This window comes from Megachile rotundata, chromosome 13, assembly GCF_050947335.1.
Source record: "Megachile rotundata isolate GNS110a chromosome 13, iyMegRotu1, whole genome shotgun sequence".
Lineage (NCBI taxonomy): Eukaryota > Metazoa > Arthropoda > Insecta > Hymenoptera > Megachilidae > Megachile > Megachile rotundata.
The window spans coordinates 10,563,867-10,583,653 of record NC_134995.1 but is presented as its reverse complement, the minus strand read 5'-3'; the positions used below and the strand labels follow the sequence as shown (position 1 = coordinate 10,583,653).

The 19,787-nt window shown below is 39.7% G+C and overlaps 1 protein-coding gene across 4 annotated transcripts in view; it reads left to right on the top strand.

The window, feature by feature from the left end:
* Positions 1 to 19,787, top strand: part of LOC100875386 (uncharacterized) — an 80,896-nt gene that overhangs the window by 22,642 nt on the left and 38,467 nt on the right. The window contains exon 1 of one of the 4 annotated variants that reach the window (XM_076539325.1): positions 18,729 to 19,237. The exons of 2 other annotated variants lie outside the window; for them this stretch is intronic. The gene's annotated coding sequence lies outside the window, so the exon portion shown is untranslated. Of the gene's footprint in view, positions 1 to 18,728; positions 19,238 to 19,787 lie in introns of those variants that run through there. One more of the 4 variants, XM_012291402.2, reaches the window with a different exon arrangement.

Here is a 19,787-nt window from a genome sequence, read left to right as displayed (position 1 = left end):
CATTACAAAGGTTCAGTTGCAAAATTAATAAATTGCAATCAACATTTGTCAGAACAGACCAAAATAAAGTAAAAAATGCAAAGAAATATCGCAAGTGTAGAAAAAGTTAACATGGCGTCGCATGGTCGCCATCTTGTTTCTGCACGATTCGACAATGTTTTGGCGGGAAGTTTGAATGAGGAGTACTTCAAATAGAACTCTGACCAGCACTGTACATAACCTCTAAACGTAATTCTTATGGAAGGCATCTTAAGACGCACGCACGATTGCGTGATGTTTGTTCATTGATTATCAGAGCTGGATCATTTAATCTGCTTAACGACACGCGTGATCGTATAGGATCGGCTCTCGAGCGTATTATGCAAATGCGAGCGTCATGCTTTGCTTTTAATTGTACGCCGGTAGACGAAGGCTTTGAGATTTCTCCTTTTACCGCTTTTGACTCGGTTCCACGGTCTCGTGAAAGCTCGCGTGTCTACTATTTTTTCCAACCGATGATATTTCGCGTGCACGCTTGGCGGAATGCGATGAGAAAACGCGATAAACGTGACTCTTCGCGGGGCTGTATTTATTAATATCGTATTAATTCGTTACGCCGGAGAAGGGAATGAAAAGAAATAACACGATGGGAGAAGGTAATTGGCCGACTTGGGGAGCGGACGAATTCGTCCGGAGAAAATGGAGCGCCTCGATGAAAAATTTCAACGATCGCGTGAAAGCTTTTCAAGCGGAAGTCCAACGGCCGAGAGAAAATGCCCCGGCTCTTTTTATGTGGATCGCCTGGATCCGCCTAACGTATAAGGGAAAAGAAATTCTTCTTGAACGGTTACGGATATGCTGGACAACTCTTCCCAGCAAAATCATCTTCAAAAAAATTCTATTAATATTAGACATTCTTTAGTTCACAAGGAATGTCGCATGGGCGATAGAAATACTTTCATCAGGCTTCATAGGTAGATGCACAATGTCCATGTTGAAAGAACCTCATCATAATCATGTACCATCCTTGCACATAACTCTTTACAAGAAATAATTCTTTTCAAGATCATTCAAAGATGAAAGTACAGTATGGAAGTATCTGAGAGCATCATAGAAACAATAAGTTCAGTTTGCTTAATAGTTAAACCTTGTTCATCACAAACCATGCAGTCATTCATAAACTCCATGCACAGTAATATTAAAAATAATTTACATAAGCTAACATTTTTAAATATCTAACAAAATATGAAAAGACAGTATTGCAAATTAAATTCGTTAATTTTCAAAGAAACGAAAATGACTGACAGCACTGTAGTTAATTAGATGATGTATCAGAAAGTGTGTCCTGCCCCAATTTTCCAGAACGTCGAGCACGGTTTACATCCCCTCGGACACGATGTCGAACGTGGAGTGTACACAGTTATCCGAGTCGCCGCAAAATCGTACACGGTGGTTCGATTTGCATAAAAGCGTGGGCATACCCGTTCCAGGTTTGCGAGAATGCCGCTCGAGAGATGCACCGGGTCGCGACGAACAATGCAAAGAGAATGCGTGTACCGGTGCACCTGTCCGTCCTGCTTCGACGTAACTTTAATATGTAACTTCCGCCCACGCGTGCTCTTCTCGAACAAGCGTCCGCGAGTATCGTGGTCACAGGTGCTCAGTGAAAGTATCGCTGTTTCCCTCGCCGATGCGCCATTACATCAGTCTTCTCTTTTTTACACCCGTATTCGTCACTTCAATTTTCATGAAATACTTTGATACGTTTTGTTTGAATTCAATTTTGTTTTGGATGTTTGTACCACGCAGTCGACTTCCATTGAAGCCGCCATGTTTTGTAGAGATGTAAGTTTGAAAGATTAAATTGAAGCTTTGCGTTGTTTTAAATTGATGAGGTTATTAAAATATTAATTAAGGTGCAGTTAAAATATTAAGTTCAGTTTTACTTGCTTTGAATGTCGATAGAACTTTAATATTTATGGAGAAAGAAGTGGAGGTATTCCTCGATGGAGAGACTGCGTATGCGCGTGATAAGGGCGGCGCATGCGCTGTAGTATGCGCAGTAGTATGCGCAGTAGTAGATCTACGGTGTATGACACTTACAATATACTTTATACCTTACTTTTTTATTTTTTTATGATAAGTAGCTTCATTTTAATACTGTTTGACATCCAAATAACTATAACTGAACTTACACGAAGCTTCTGACACCTCGAACAATATAAAACAAGCTTTATTTTATTAAATATGATGATTTCAATACCTGATGGCTCCTCATGTTATACTCAAGAACGAAATTAAATTTCTTAAATGATTTAACATAACTAATAAAAATAATACTAATAAAAAAACATGCAATAGAGTTGTTTTAATACTCTTATTATATTTTATAATATTTTAATATAATACTCGAGTAATACATATATCAACTTCAACTTCAAATTTCTTTTTGACATTCACAAATCAAATATCGATGTTCAGCATCTTCTCACTTCTACAAAAACACGTTCATTGATTTCCCATATGTTTATTATTGATTTATTTATTCTTGAATGAACAAAAGCAAAATAAATAACAGAATTGACACACAGTAAAAGTTATTATACAGCCATTCCCAATGGCAAGGGCCGAATTTTTAAAGATGCCAAGATCGCACAAGGAGAGATCGTCAAACACAAATATCTCGATTTCCGGGTGTCGTTTACCGGTATCTCGAATCCGATTACCAGCCATTTCTATGCAAGCTCTACGACTCTGTTGTTCGATCGTTCGTACGAAAACGATTTCTCTGCGGCTAATCGGTGGTAATTATCTGCTTCGAAGCGCGAGGAAGTGGGCGTGCGTGTTTAGCGCGATCCTCGATAAAAGGTAAGCCAAGACAGTCGTGGGTCATAGGTGACCCAAGACATGTTGGGCTTTCTTGTTGCAAATCATACTTGCAGATGGAAAATCCGTGTAAAATCTGCTTGAATCGGAAAGTGAGTGAAATCGAACGGAAAAAGAAACGGACGGATGAGTGTGCAATTTGCGACGAGAAAATTCGAGTGAGAGTCGTGAGTGAAAATTTATTGTCAGATGGCTTTATGTTTAATGACATTGGCGTATTGAGAGAACTGTTATAAGGTGGTAGTTTTAGGATTTACGGATTTTGAGATTTGGGATTTTTGGATGTGAAGATTTAGGAGCTTGATGAGTCGGAAAGAAAGCTTGGGAAATGGAGGACTTTACGCAGGAGTTGTACGCAGGATACGGTGTGCGCATGCGCGGAATAAGGGCGGCGCATGCGCAGTAGTAGTAATATTCGATGTATATCTAATATACCTTATACCTTACTTTTTTATTTCTTTTACAATAAGTACATTCATTTTAATACTGTTAGACATTCAAATAATTAGAAGTGTACTTATACCAAGCTTCTGATACCTCGAACAACATAAAACTCTACGTAAAAATAAATCTAGCGTACTTCTAACTTAACAAAACCCAGCTGCACAGGTTAATACTTCCAGCAAGCTCATTATTCGGTATTTTTCTCTGGAAATCAATATATTTCAATCACCTCAGATTTCTAGGATGATATGCAAAAAGGCAATCTAACCCGAATCGGAGAAAGCTTACCACATGGATTTCCCGCGCGGTGCTCGACCGCGGATCGCATGAATAAACATCGTTTTCATTAAATCCATAAAAAAAGGTAAGAGTTCGTTATCCCAACGCATTCCGGCTTAAGGTTATTAATCTTCGAACGCCTAATTGTTTGGCCGACGAATTTATCACAGGCGGATTTAATTGCTCCAGAACGACTAATTAAAGAATGGAGAGATCCTTTCTGCGTATGCATCGGTGTGTGTCCGTTGATGTGTCCATGTGCACGATAACATCGTCTAAACGGAACTAACGAGCGAGCTGCTCTTAATACGCGCGCGAGCGAGTCAACTCTGCCATTTCGACGAGCAGAAAGCATTGTCGGGATTGTCCATTCAGCGTCGATAATCGCTGTTATGCTCGCTACTTTCTCCAAATTAGCGGTAAAACGTCACACGGTGCTTAGATAGGGTTGCTATCGTTTTCCTTTTACTTTCGTCGCCATTGTTGGATGGGATCTCTTCGGAAACCGTGTCTGAGGAAAAAGGGAAAACTGTATTCTTTTCAAATCGTTTCGTTCGGGTTACGTGAACTTTGCTTCTATCTTTATTTTTCGTGTATGCTATGTATGCATGTATGAATGCATATATGTAGGTATGCCTGTATGAATGTAACATATACATACGTATGTATGTACCTATGTATGTATCTACATATGAACGTACGTATATACGTATAGGTATATGTATGTATGTATGTATGTATGAACATATGAATGTACTTATGTATGTACATATGCATGTACGTATGTATGAACATATGCATGTATGTATGTATGAACATATGAATATGTATATGTATGTGTGGATGAACATATGAATGTATATATGTATGTATGCATGAACATATGAATGTGTATATGTATGTATGTATGTATGTATGAACATATGCATGTATGTATGTATGTATGAACATATGCATGTATGTATGTATGAACATATGAATGTACGTATGTATGAACATATGCATGTATGTATGTATTAACATATGAATGTGTATATGTATGTATGTATGAACATATGTATGTATGTATGAACATATGCATGCATGTAAGTATTTCAAACAGTAAGTCAATAACAGTACAAACAGTACTTGATCCTGTGTACCGCAAAACTAATCACATGTGTGATACATAAACAGGAAAGGCGCCATCTTAGTCCAAGATGAGTAGGTTATGTGTTTCAACAAAGGCAATCAAAGTGTTTATAAAGCTGAATTGTTTTTATATGCACTCTTACTAAATCAGAAATGTAAAAGTGTTTACTGGCTTTCGTTCCATGTGAATACACTGAGATTAAGTGCATTAAGGAAGTGCTAGAACTGTACTTATTGAATTAACTTCTTCCTATAAGATTACAATAACAACGGGCTGTGTGTACTCTACCGTGATAAACTTGCATTCGCTAACGCAAACATGGATGTGAATATTCCTGAAACTGTCTATCGTTACGGATCGATACTAATTTCTGGAAATAGAGATTCAAGCTTTAACCGCAATTAGCGATGAAATTGCACGGAGGGTGGTATCGAGTGTCCAGAAATTGAATTTCTTCGACTCGGAAAGGATTATTTCCTGGGCTCGGTAATTAGACGAGAGCAACGTCTAGAAACGGTTGGAAAAAAAGGAATTACCTCGAAAACCCCGAGGAATTTCCGGTAAAGAGGCGCACGTTACGCTCGGAACCTTTGCTCGCTCTTTCCTAGTCGTATTTCTTTCGTACCTCTTTCGCGTCACCCAACCCTGAACGCTTCGAAAAACGTGTTTCGTTCTCGCCAACGGAAGAGGAAGTGTCACGATCTTAAATAATCAACCGCGAAGATTCAACGTTTGCACTTTCGTGCAATTTCTTCGCACATACAATATTTGCCCCGAATTTCGTGGACCCCAATTTCTCGAGCGATTACGATCGCTTAACGTCGATGGTTTATGGCCGAAAATCGTTCCACGTACGCCTCGGTGGCAACCGAAAGTTTGAATCATTGCCGGAGAAATGATTTCAGACGTGCTCGTAGGACCCTGCTCCTGACCGACTTTGACGGTTAATGGGGCTTTCGAAGCGAAATTACGCGTAATGACACGGTGCTGCGCCATTACGGAAGCTTCTTGGGAGGCTCCATGCAAAATACATTTGGCACGTTCTTAAACCCCGTAGATTTATCTTCGTGTATTCAGATTTTGACGAGCTGCTCAAGCAGTAGCATTATGGTCCTTGTGGACTGTGCAAAATAATTCTGAAAATAGCCTCGGATTCAATAAGCAGATTTAATTTTGAAGTGCATAATATTCAAATGTCAAAATATATTAAAATCGTCCAACTTATATATGCATAGATACATGCATACATACGTACATACATGCATATGTTTATAAATACATACATGCATATGTTCATACATACATACATGCATATGTTCATACATACCTACATATGTTCATACATACCTACATATGTTCATACATACATGCATGCATATGTTCATACATACATGCATATGTTTATAGATACATACATACACACATGCATATGTTCATACATACATACATGCATATGTTCATATATACCTACATATGTTCATACATACATGCATGCATATGATCATACATACATGCATGCATATGTTCATACATACATGCATATGTTTATAGATACATACATGCATATGTTCATACATACATGCATATGTTTATAGATACATACATACACACATGCATATGTTCATACATACATACATACATATGTTCATACATACCTACATATGTTCATACATACATGCATGCATATGTTCATACATACATGCATATGTTTATAGATACATACATACACACATGCATATGTTCATACATACATACATGCATATGTTCATACATACCTACATATGTTCATACATACATGCATGCATATGTTCATACATACATGCATATGTTTATAGATACATACATACACACATGCATATGTTCATACATACATACATGCATATGTTCATACATACCTACATATGTTCATACATACATGCATGCATATGTTCATACATACATACATATGTTCATACATACATGCATGCAGGCATACATACATACATACATACACACATGCACATATATGCCGCATAATTTATCAAATACCATCACTGTTCACACTAGCAAAAATGATTAATAATTAAACATCATAAATTAATAACGACATGCACTAAATTTCAAGCTTATCCCGCGACACGTAAATTTGCAAACTGTTAAAGTAACAGTTGTGTCGAACAGCATTTACCCGAACGAAAACGAAGTTCCATGAAAACTGGAATAATTCAATAATTAACGAGCAACGTTAAAATTAATAACGCAGCAAGTATACGTCTCGTGGGAAAATCCTCATAGCCGGTGGGCAAGGTTGCAAGTCGTTGGTAAACGTTTAATTTGTATCGACGCTTATCGACCTCTTATCACCGTTTCTATCGAACCGGTGGCTACGAGCTTTAATTACGGAACAAGTGATACACACGGTACCGTGGCCTGGTGCGGCTTTTATCACCGTTCCTATGATATATCGATAGGTTGATCTATATTTAAGCTGCGCTTAGAACTCCGAGATAATTTCCTAGCAGACGTTATTAAAATCGGAATTCCATCGACTAAGCTGCCCGTAAACTTCTTCTAGCGGTACCCGGCGATTTTTTAATCGAACGAATTCAGCAGAAAATCGATGAAAATATCGGGGAGGATTACGACGATTGTCTCGACGATTAATTACGTCGGAAAATCGCGGGACTCGAGCGCAACCTCTCGAAGGCGTGCACGCGTGCAGGAATACCAGAGAAGTAAGTCGTTTACCGTTACCGTTAATCGATGTCTCCGAGCATTTACGTTTTACTCTTACTAATCCCGAACGAAAGTCCAGGCCGTATGCGGCTCGGTACCAAGAGGTAGATAAACTCTAAGCCGAGCGGGCAATTACCGTAGTCCCCTCCGTCTTTCGCCGTCGAGTTAATAACTCACCTTTTAAGAGAGCCGGCCTTGCATCGATAATTGCTTTTCACCAACTAATCCAAACCATTTCCTGCTTCCTATCTACTACTTATGACGATTGATTTTATGTTACGGTCAATGTGGGTAATGCTCATTTAACTGATCATTCGAATAAAATTATAATATTGAGTAGGAATCATTACTTGTTCATTTGTAAGATGAAGGGTTCATTTGTAGGACGGGCGTCGGTCTTCTTGGGAAGGAATAACAACTGAATGAACAATGGCAATTTTAGGTGGTGATATGTGCAGTAGATTGTATGTGGTTCTACGTTGTGAGTCTATTTGTAACGATTTTACGCTTGGTAAGTACATTTGTAGTAATTTTACGCAGGGTAGTTCTAGGAGTCATAATTCTACGCATGATGTTTCTATAAATGATAATTGTGCGGAGGGTAATTCTACGCGTGGGAATTCTACATATGATATTTTCATAAATGAAAATTGTACTCATGGTAACTTTATGCATGGCAACTCGACGCGTGGTGATTCAACGCGTGGTAATTCGATACGTGGTAATTCGACTCGTAGTAATTCAACGCGTGGTAGTTCAACGCGTAGTAATTCGATCCGTGGTAATTCGATGCGTGGTAGTTCGACACGTAGTAATTCCACGCGTGGTAATTCGACGCGTGGTAATTCGACGCGAAGAAATTCCACGCGTGGTAATTCGACGCGTAGAAATTTGACGCGTGGTAATTCGACGCGAAGAAATTCCACGCGTGGTAATTCGACGCGTAGTAATTCGATGCGTGGTAGTTCAACGCGTGGTAATTCGATCCGTGGTAGTTCGACGCGTAGTAATTCGACGCGTGGTAATTCGACGCGTAGTAATTCAACGCGTGGTAGTTCAACGCGTGGTAATTCGACGCGTGGTAATTCTGCTCACGATAATTCTATTGGTATAGTAATGCTGTATGTAATAATTCTACATATGGCGATTTTATCTATAGTTATTCCACATATGACAATTCTACGCATAGTAATTCTCCATATGTCAATTCTATGAGCAATTCTACACCTAATTCTCCACATGGCAGTCATACACATAATAATTCCACATACGTTTATTCTACATCACACGAGCATGCATGATGATAAGCACATATTTTCACTGGAAATAAACTTCTAAGTATATCAATAAATATAGAACATACAGTAATTAATTACTGAAATATTCCTCCTCGATCAACTGTTTTATTCCCACAAAATCTAATCTAACCTGAGCCATAAGAATTATTAGAATTACCAAAGTGTACCAAACAAGCATTTCAGCTTCAAAATCAATCGAATCAAATATTCCTACGATTCCTCTAAATGTTTAGCACATCAAATCGAAAGGATCGTACAGTAAAGAAAGCCGGTTTAGTCGGTTCTCCGCGACAGATTTACCGAGGAATCATGCAAATCATGTTACCCGCGTGCACTATCATCATTTCAGGTATTTCATGGAGCAACCGTGGCACGTAAGAATTTAATCGAAAACCAATTTTCGACGCGTTCTCGTTACACGCTGCTTTCACTCGATTAGACGAGGTCCCCATAAAAACGGGATTAAATAAAAATTGGCGCAAGTCGACGAGACACGGGGGCGGGTGAACATACTTATAGCAGGAAAAACAAGCCATACGAGGGGGACTGCCCATTTGCAGGCCGTTTGAGAGTAAGATTTAATTCACGATAGGGCCGGGCTACCAACACCATAATCACTTGGACACGTTGATGTATCGTGTGCCCGAGGCCCGAACTTGTGTACTGCTTTAATTACGGGGGATGCCTAAGCGGACTCATTGAATTTGAGCATTTCTCATAACCGTTTTTCAAATAAACTATAACGTTGCAAATAAACTAGTGTGATTTTTTATCGGAGTGGGAGTGAAAATAAAGGCTGAACGATTTTTAGGAATTAATCTGCCGGGAAAAGTGGAGAATTGATTACCACGCGTTAAACTACCACGCATCGAATTACCTCGCGTGGAGTTACTCTACGTGTCGAATTACCACACGTGGAGTTACTCTACGCGTCGAATTACCACGCGTGGAATTACTTTACGCATCGACTTACCACGCGTGGAATTACTACGCGTCGAACTACCACACATTGAATTATCACGCGTCGAATTACCACGCGTCGAATTACCATGCGTCGAATAACCACGCGTGGAATTACTCTACGCGTCGAATTACCACGCGTGGAATTACTCTACGCGTCGAATTACCACTCGTGGAATTACTCTACGCGTCGACTTACCACGCGTGGAATTACTATGCGTTGAACTACCACGCATTGAATTACCACGCGTCGAATTACCACGCGTCGAATTACCACGCGTCGAATTACCATGCGTCGAATAACCACGTGTGGAATTACTCTACGCGTCGAATTACCACGCGTGGAATTACTTTACGCGTCGACTTACCACGCGTGGAATTACTACGCGTCGAACTACCACACATTGAATTACCACGCGTCGAATTACCACGCGTCGAATTACCACGCGTCGAATTACCACGCGTCGAATTACCATGCGTCGAATAACCACCCGTAGAATTACTCTACGCGTCGAATTACCACGCGTGGAATTACTCTACGCGTCGAATTACCACTCGTGGAATTACTCTACGCGTCTACTTACTACGCGTGGAATTACTATGCGTTGAACTACCACGCATCGAATTACCACGCGTCGAATTACCACGCGTCGAATAACCACGCGTGGAATTACTCTACGCGTCGAATTACCACGCATCGAATGACCACGTGTAGAATTACCACGCGTCGAATTATCACGCGTAAAATTCGCCACGGATAGAATTTACCACGTGTAGAATCAATAATGGCGGGAAATAACCTAACCCAATCTGGAAATTTGATCGTTTGCCCCGGAACATCAAATGGTAAGAGATACTTTCAGCTACAGAATGTAAGCCAGTCGGCCTACCAACCCAGAATATCGCTTGTTAAAGCAATGACTGAGCGATTCTAGCAATTAGTCGTGAATCTTAACGATGTTCCGTGCATCAACCACGCCTAGAGGCTCGCGGTCAGAATCTACGTTAGAGCTATCGCCCTCGATAAAGATTCGTTTTAATTTAGTCTAACCGTATATACGATCCCGCTAGATTTTAATCGATCGTTGTATCTGTCGAATAGTTCGATAGAACCTTTAGGAGAAGCTGTTATGGAGAGACATTTCGTTGAATTGACAAGTTGTGGTTTGGTTAGTTTAGGTGTTGGATAGAGTTTAGATAGTTTAGGATGTGGACAGTTGTGGATGTAGGGAAAAGGTAGAAATGTTTTAGAATGTAGAAGGGTGTAGGGATTTGAGGATATAGGAGAATTGTTGCATTTGGGGTTATAAGGTTATGAGGACTTAGAGAGGTGGAGGATTAGAGTTATGGACATAGAAACTTCTGGACCTAGGTATTTGACTTTGGAATTTGGGGATTTGGAGATATAGCAATCTAGAAATATGGTTAACAGTTTGTGAACCTACCAAATTTTGGAATATGAGAAATTGTGGATGTGGGGACTTGAGGACGTAGAAATTTGATGATCTAAGGATTTGAAGATGTAGGAGTTTATGAAGCTCACCTCTACCCTTATAAAAAATGTAACTAAAAATACTCTACAATTTCCCCAGTCTACACTGTAGATTGACTCGTCTCAATCGGATTAACGGTACACGAACAGTATTGACTCGTCATCGAGAACGAACGAGTAGCCGGGTGTGTTTCCTCGAAATGAAACGAAACGAAACGATACGACCGATATAATTTCCATCAGAATCGCATTACGACCGTGCACGGTACACGCGTGCTGTAATAGTAAATACGTAAGAACGGTCACGGCGTGCCTCCACGTATCTACGAGCAGCCGGTTGACCGGTACAGTATCACGGTATGATAATGATCTTTGATTAAACGCGTACCGGCACCGAAAGGGGCGGATATACGCCAGGCCAACCGTGATATCGTGAAAATAGGCGGATTGCCACTGTACGCTTGAATCATTCCTTGCTTTCGGGTCATTATTACCTTGATGACAGATCTAACGATGTGAGCTTCAATAGCTACATTTTTCTTGAGAAATTATTAGAATTTAGAAATTTGAGAATTTGTGGAATTTGAGGAATTTTTAGATTTTAGGGAATTTTGAGAATTTGGAGTACTTTGAGAATTTTGGGGAATATTGAAAATTTGGGGAACTTGGGGATATTTGAGAATTTAGGGGACTTTGGGAAATTGGGAAATTTGAGATTTTGGGAATTTCGAGAATTTGGGAAATTTGGGGAATTGGGAAATTTGAGAATTTTGGGAATTTCGAGAATTTGGGGAATTTTGAGAGTTTGGGAAAATTTGAGAATGTAGGGAATTTGGGGAATTTTGAGAGTTTGAGAAAATTTGAGAATTTAAGGAATTTTGAGAATTTGGGGAACTTTGGGAAATTGGGAAATTTGAGAATTTCGAGAATTTGGGGAATTTTGAGAGTTTGGGAAAATTTGAGAATTTGGGGAATTTTGAGAGTTTGAGAAAATTTGAGAATTTGAGGAATTTTTAGAATTTTGGGAATTTTGGGAAATTGGGAAATTTGAGAAATTGGGAAATTTGAGAAATTGGGAAATTTGAGAATTTCGAGAATTTGGGGAATTTGAGAATTTGGGGAATTTTGAGTTTGAGAAAATTTGAGAATTTGAAGAATTTTTAGAATTTTGGGAACTGGGAAATTGGGAAATTTGAGAAATTGGGAAATTTGAGAATTTCGAGAATTTGGGGAATTTTTAGAGTTTGGGAAAATTTGAGAATTTGAAGAATTTTTAGAATTTTGGGAACTGGGAAATTGGGAAATTTGAGAATTTTTGGAATTTTGGGAATTTCGAGAATTTGGGGAATTTTTAGAGTTCGGGAAAATTTGAGAATTTGGGGGATTTAGGGAATTTTGAGAGTTTGAAGAAATTTAAGAATCTGGGGAATTTTGAGAATTTATAAATTAGAGAATTTGAAAATTTTAAAAGTTAAGAATAGAATTTCGAAATTTTAAAAATTAGAGAATTTAAACATTCTTACAAATCTGCAAATATAAGAATTTCAAAATTAAAAAATTTTTTAATTTAAGAATTAAAAAAAAAATATAAAAAAAATGTCCAACTAATATACAAAAGAACTTGACCAGAAACAATCGCGCATTCCAAGCAGCAACGAACGCCGCACTATGATCGGGAGCCGAAGACGAGTTAGTATAGCGAAAAGGCGGAAAGATGGACGATAGCGTGTGATTAGAGAGTGGCAGGTACTTGGCGATTGATAGAGGAGGGATAACATTCCAGCTTCTGTCGATAGATCGATCATCGTCTCGTCCTAGTGTTCGTTCATCTCTGTCCTCCTCGTTCTTCTCCGCTCGATCTTCCGACGTTTTTTACCCGTCCATCGATTGTTCTATCTCGGTTAAGTCCCATGATCGATTGGGAACTAGAGGAGCGCGAAGCGAACGGTGAATGTGAGAAATGGTTAGCTTAGAGGAAATGACAGTTTTTGCGACGCTGTGTCTCGAGATTGCTATGTTATTGTTCTATAGTTCTCTTACTTTGGATGGTAAAATATTTATGTGCTTGAAGAATGCATAGATTTATGGACGTAAAAATCTTTATAATTAATCCAAACTACTTGACTCATTTAAACTCAAAGACAACAAAAAATCAAATCCTGGGTATCGCTTTATAAAATTTCTGTAACACCTCTCGCTATATAGAGTGTTTCAAAATTAATGTATGTCCTTGAAAAGGGGGGTAGCTGACGCGATTCTGAATAAAATTTCCCTTTGCAAAAATGTCGTGTGTAGCTCCGTTTCTGAGTTATTAAGGAAAAACACGGACCAATCAGAGCGCGAGGATTGCGCATGCTCCGCCTCTAGGCTCGAAGCTGCGCTCTCGCGTCTGCGCACTCCACCTAGAGGCGGGACGTGCGTAACCCTCGCGCTCTGATTGGTCCGCGTTTTTCTTTAATAACTCAAAAACGAAGCATCGCACCCAATTTTTGCAAAGGGAAATTTTATTCAGAATCACGTCAGCTACCCCCCATTTCAAGGACCACTATTTGTGAGACACCCTGTATTTCATCGTTCCCGCAGTAGAATGTGAACAGGCGTGTCGTTGCAAACCAGCCTTTACCTGAATGGGCCCGCAGTTCCTCAGCATCGCGAGTTACCGCTAATCCGCGCTCAGCTGGCTCGTTGCATCCGCGGCAACAGAATGCAACTGCATATGGTTTCTCGACTGAATTTCCAGCTTCGTTTGGAATTTCGAACAGTACCGGTCGGTTCAGCGAAAGATCGGCACAGTGACACGATTTCCCCGCGCTTTTAATCGGCGCCCATCGTTCGATCTTCTTATCCGGTCGATCCGGATTTTTCTTACACCGAGTCTTTCAGAGTACATCCGTCGAATCGAGGACACTTTTCCTGCGACGACCTCCTCCTTTCTTCTGGGTATTGGTTCGTTAACGTCGGCTTAGAAACACTCGGAGTCTTACTCGGAATCTCTTAATTACTTGGGTAAATTATGCAGATGCGAAGGTTGCTGGATGGGAACCTGAAGTGATGGAACTTGATTTGATGAGCCTCGTCGTTTGAGTTAATGAAATTTATATTATAGTATTTATCATTAATTGCGCCGCTAATGATGTTGTTATGGTGATTCAATAACTGAAGTGGAGTTGTGATTAGGAAATTAATTTCAAAGTCGACACTGACGACCTTCAAGGATGTTCAACATATATAAAATGTTAGACCTTGAATACTATTCTCAAGGACATTGATGAGGTACATAAAATGCTGTTGGACCTTGAACTCAATTTTCAAGGACAATTGGAGCAGATACAAAATGGTGATAGACCTTGAATACACTCTTCAAGGAAATTGATCAGAAATGTTAAATGTTCGGACCTTCAACATTGTCTTTAAGAATAATGTTAAGAGGTTGATACAAAATTCTGTGTAACCTTGAACACAACCTTCAAGGACAATCATAAGTATATATAAAATACTATTAGACCTTGAGGTCAATCTTCAAGGACATAAGAACTACAGATAAAATATTATCAAACCTTGAACACAATATCCAAAGACAACTCTCAGAAACATAAAATGCTATTAGATCTTAAACACCTTCTCTTGACCTTCAATGATAATGAAGACCACATCCCCACATCTACTTAATGTTCACATAAGTTCAATATGACACATGGATATTTATGCACAAGTTAAAATATTGTTATTGAATTCGAAAGTTGGGTATTTAATTTGGTGTTTATACACGCTACGAGGAGGTCCAGCAAGCGAGACTGGTGTTCGCAACGCCGGAACACGGTGGTCGACCGTTCGCAATTAGTGGAAATAATTTCGTCGTTAATTGCGTTACGGGCTGCCGATCGCGCGTTTTCTCCGTTGCTCGAAACGCGTATTCTTCTGGCGTTTACGACGGGATGACATGATTCGTGACGCATTGTGATTAGAAACGTCTGAGAATGTCGCTAGAGTGGTGCAGGTGGGAATTTAGGAATTTGGGGATTTGGGGGTTTGGGGATTTGGGGATATGGGAATTTGGGGATTTGGGGATTTGGGGATTTGGGGATATTTGGATTTGGGGATTTGGGGATATGGGGATATTTGGATTTGGGGATTTGGGGATTTGGGGATTTGGGGATTTGGGAATATTTGGATTTCAGGATTTGGGGACTTGGGAGTTGAGGAATTTGGACATTTGGGGATTTGAGGATTTGGGGATTTGGGGATTTGGGGATTTGGGGATTTGGGGATTTGGAGATGTGGGGATTTGGGAGTTGAGGAATTTGGACATTTGGGGATTTGAGGATTTGGAGATTTGGACATGTGGAGATTTGGATATGTAGAAATTTGGGCATGTGGAGATTTGGACATGTGGAGATTTGGATATGTGAAGATTTGGGCATGTGGAGATTTGGACATGTGGAGATTTGAACATGTGAAGGTTTGGACATGTGGAGATTTGAATATGTGGAGGTTTGGACATGTGGAGGTTTGGACATGTGGAGATTTGGACATGTGGAGATTTGGACATGTGGAGATTTGGACATGTGGAGATTTGGACATGTGGAGATTTGGATATGTGGAAATTTGGGCATGTGGAGATTTGGACATGTGAAGATTTGGATATGTGAAGATTTGGGCATGTGGAGATTTGGACATGTGGAGATTTGAACATGTGAAGGTTTGGACATGTGGAGATTTGAACATGTGGAGGTTTGGACATGTGGAGATTTGGACATGCGGAGATTTGGACATGTGGAGATTTGGACATGTGGAGATTTGGACATGTGGAGGTTTGGACATGTGGAAATTTAGACATGTGGAGATTTGAACATGTGGACTTTTGGACATGTGGACATATGGACATGTGAACGTGTAGACATGTGGACATGTGGACATGTGGGCATATGGACATGTGAACATGTGAACATATGGACATATGGACATATGGGCATGTGGATATTTGGGCATGTGAACATTTAGAGATTCAAAAATTTGGACCTACAAAAATTTAGGAATCTAAACCTTGAGAGATTTAGAAGTTTTAATATTTGTGAACTATAAATCTGAAGAAACTCCCCATTTGAAATCTAGAAATACAAAAGCTTGAAATCTTGTGAGTTACTAAGCACACAAGCTAGAAAACATACAAAAAACACACATCGACTCCATCATAAACTCGCAAACAAACATGTCAACCCAAAAATCCTCCCGTCCCAAAATCGTCAAATTTGCATAAACATCAGCACCTTCCTTACCGAAAGAAAACGTGATTTCTCGAGATTACCTTCAATCACTCGTTTCATTGATTTTGATGGACAGTGACGGTGATAATTCGCGCGGGAAACACGGTCTCTCGCCGAGAGTTGCACATCGAGCACAATGAGAAACGTTCGACCTACTTCGCGTTTGAACTCGGCTCTCGGGATGTGGAAGCATCTCGCCGCGAGCGTGAAGCTGACACGCGGCTGTCCGCTCCGTGTCTCGAAACGCGCGTGAAAATCGTTGTACGAAGCGGGCAACCGCTTCGATACGTCACGCTGTCGGATTCGAGTTCTCCCGCGGAGCAGAACAGAGTCGCGTTTATCGTTGGAACATCTGCTGGCTACTTTTTTGTCAGGATGTGACGTTGACGGTTAGCGAATCGCTCCTGTTCGCTATGGACATTAGGAGCCGTTCGTTGCGATTTATTCTTGTCAAACGAGTCCGTTTGAACGGTGGCTAACGTATGTCTTAATCTTGCACTGGGTAATTCAATTGTATCGATCAACGAATTACCAGACTTCTGATTAAACTGAGATGTGCACATGCAGGAACATGGAGACGTGGACATATCAGACGTTACTATTATTAGACTGTTATTAGACTACTAGACACTAATATTATATCCATCTTATAATTCATGGAGTCTGCTTTGCATGATCGACTTGGGGTAACCTGCTGCAAGACACTCGAATTAACTGTACTTCAACATGTGACATTTTCTGCTGTCATGTAGCGAATATGTCACGAGTGACTTTATGAATAACCCTTCAGAATATTTTTATAAATGTCAGAGGAAGCTGGAAGACGATTATAGAGAAGATTGTTGAGTATCTTTGATAAAATATTTCAAGGTCATTCATGTGACCTTCTGCAAATAATTATCATGTTCGAAATATTTTTTTAAATATCTCTCAAATGTAGCTGTCAGGTGATTATATATATAAGGCAACATTTTTAAGGATATTGTCTTTGAGAAAATATTTCAAGGTCATCCATGTGACTTTCTGTATATAATTACAGCATTCAAAATATTTTTCCAAATACTTCTCAAATGTAGCTGTCAGATGATTATATATATAAGGAAACATTTTTAAGGATATTGTTTTTGAGAAAATATTTCAAGGTCATCCATGTGACCTTCAGTATGTAATTACAGCATTCAAAATATTTTTACAAATATCTCTCAAACTAAGTATAGAGATGATTATGTGTATAGAGAAAAATTGTTGAGAGTGATGTCATTGACATAATATTTCAAGGTCATCCATGTGACCTTCAGTATATTTGCAGCATTCAAAATATTTTTACAAATATCTCTTATACAATGCAGAGAGATGACTATGTGTATAGGGAAAATTGTTGAGTCTGATGTTTTTGACAAAATATTTCAAGGTCATCCATGTGACCTTTAGTATATAATTGCAGCATTCAATATATTTTTACAAATATCTCTCAAACAAAGCAGAAAGATGATTATATGTATATAGAAAAATTGTTGAGAGTGATGTCTTTGACAAAATACTTCAAGGTCATCCAAGTGACCTTCAGTATATATTTGCAGCATTCAAGATATTTTTACAAATATCTCTCAAACATAGCAGAGAGATGATTATGTGTATATAGAAAAATTGTTAAGTGTAATGTCTTTGACAAAATATTTCAAGGTCATCCAAGTGACCTTCAGTATATAATTGCAGCATTGAAAATATTTTCACAAATATCCCTTATACAGTGCACAGAGATGATTATGTGTATCTAAAAAAATTGTTAAGAATGTCTTTGACAAAATACTTGAAGGTCATCGACGTATCCCATAAATAATTATCTGCACCAAATAATTAGTTCAAAATATAATTGCAATCTCTGAATTTAATTTCTATGTTTTCTCTGAACCTCTGACCTCCAAACCGAAGTAACGAATTAATAAAAAATAGACAGGACCGATCAAAGACAGCAAAGAGCGATCATCGATGAAAGGAGAGGAAAGAGGATGAAACGAGAAAACGTAACTCTCGCCGAGGGAAATCGCCTCTCCCCGAATCGTAGCGCGTGCCGGCTCGATTTTGACATATTTCCTCGTATGACCTTGAATAGCCGAAGAAGACGCGACGGTCGGCGAGGCTGGAAGCAGGACGGTGGCGATAGTAGTTAGTAGAAAAGAGGAGGGTAAACGAAAGGAGCAAACGAGAGAAAGAGGGTCGGAGGAGCGAGAGGCGTAAGAGAAGGAAGGAGACAAGGAGGGTCGGTGATGGCTGCGATGGTGATGGTCAGTGGTTGTATACCGGTTAAGCCGTTCAGTGCCAGGCCGGCGTCCGTCACGGTTAAACCTCGGTCGTTCGGCACCGTGTCTCCAGGATATCCTTGCTGTTAAGTCGATGCACCCGATTATCGCGAGCTTCGTGTACCAAACATGACTTGTGGTTGCATTCTGTGACTAATAGTCCGAGTGAGGTGACCGAGTCTATGCGAGGGACCTTGTAAATTTGGATCCACTTTAAGATGGTGGCAGTCAGAACCGGAAATTAGGTAGAAGATTCATAGAAGAGAATCAATCAGACATTCGAGGACCTCGAATTCGAGATGAACGAATGACAACAGGGGGGGAGATTTCGGTCCAGGTCAGAATGGCAAACGAGCCATACGAGGGAGGTAGGGCAGCGGGATTCGAAACGAGCAACCAACAGGATAGCAGGATTCGGAGCGAGCGCGGATGAAGTAATTACGAGGACTGACCAGTCACGGACCAGTCTGATCCCAAGGGAGATCCAGGTACTTCTTCTTCTTCCGCGTGTCTCTCATTCTTCCGTGCTTTCTTCAGAAAAGTCGTGTTCGCTCTTCCGCGGTCTCTGATCGCTCGATACCCTCTCGAGAGCCCCGTTTCTCGCGCCTTCGTACAACTTCATCCCCGACAGCACACGCGCGAGCGCAACTGGAATTCGATGAATTGCACGCGATACCGTCACGCGTTTTCCACGCTGTCGTTAAGCTACTTTATTATCGCTTTCAAATTGTAAATGACAATGCTGCGAGGTCAATTTAAGACAAATTGTTAATTGCAGTTAATTGCAGTTAATGGTAGTTATTGGTAGTTAATGGTAGATCTGTTAATCAAAATTATAGAAGTTTATTTATTATTTAGGTTTATTTTTTTGAGATTGATTTTGGTACTTTATTATCGCTTTCAAATTCTAGATGACTAAGCGGCGAGCTCAATTTAAGCCAAATAGTTAATTGCAGTTAATGGTAGTTAATGGTAGTTAATGGTAGTTAATGGTAGTTAATGGTAGTTATTGGTAGTTATTGGTAATTATTGGTAGTT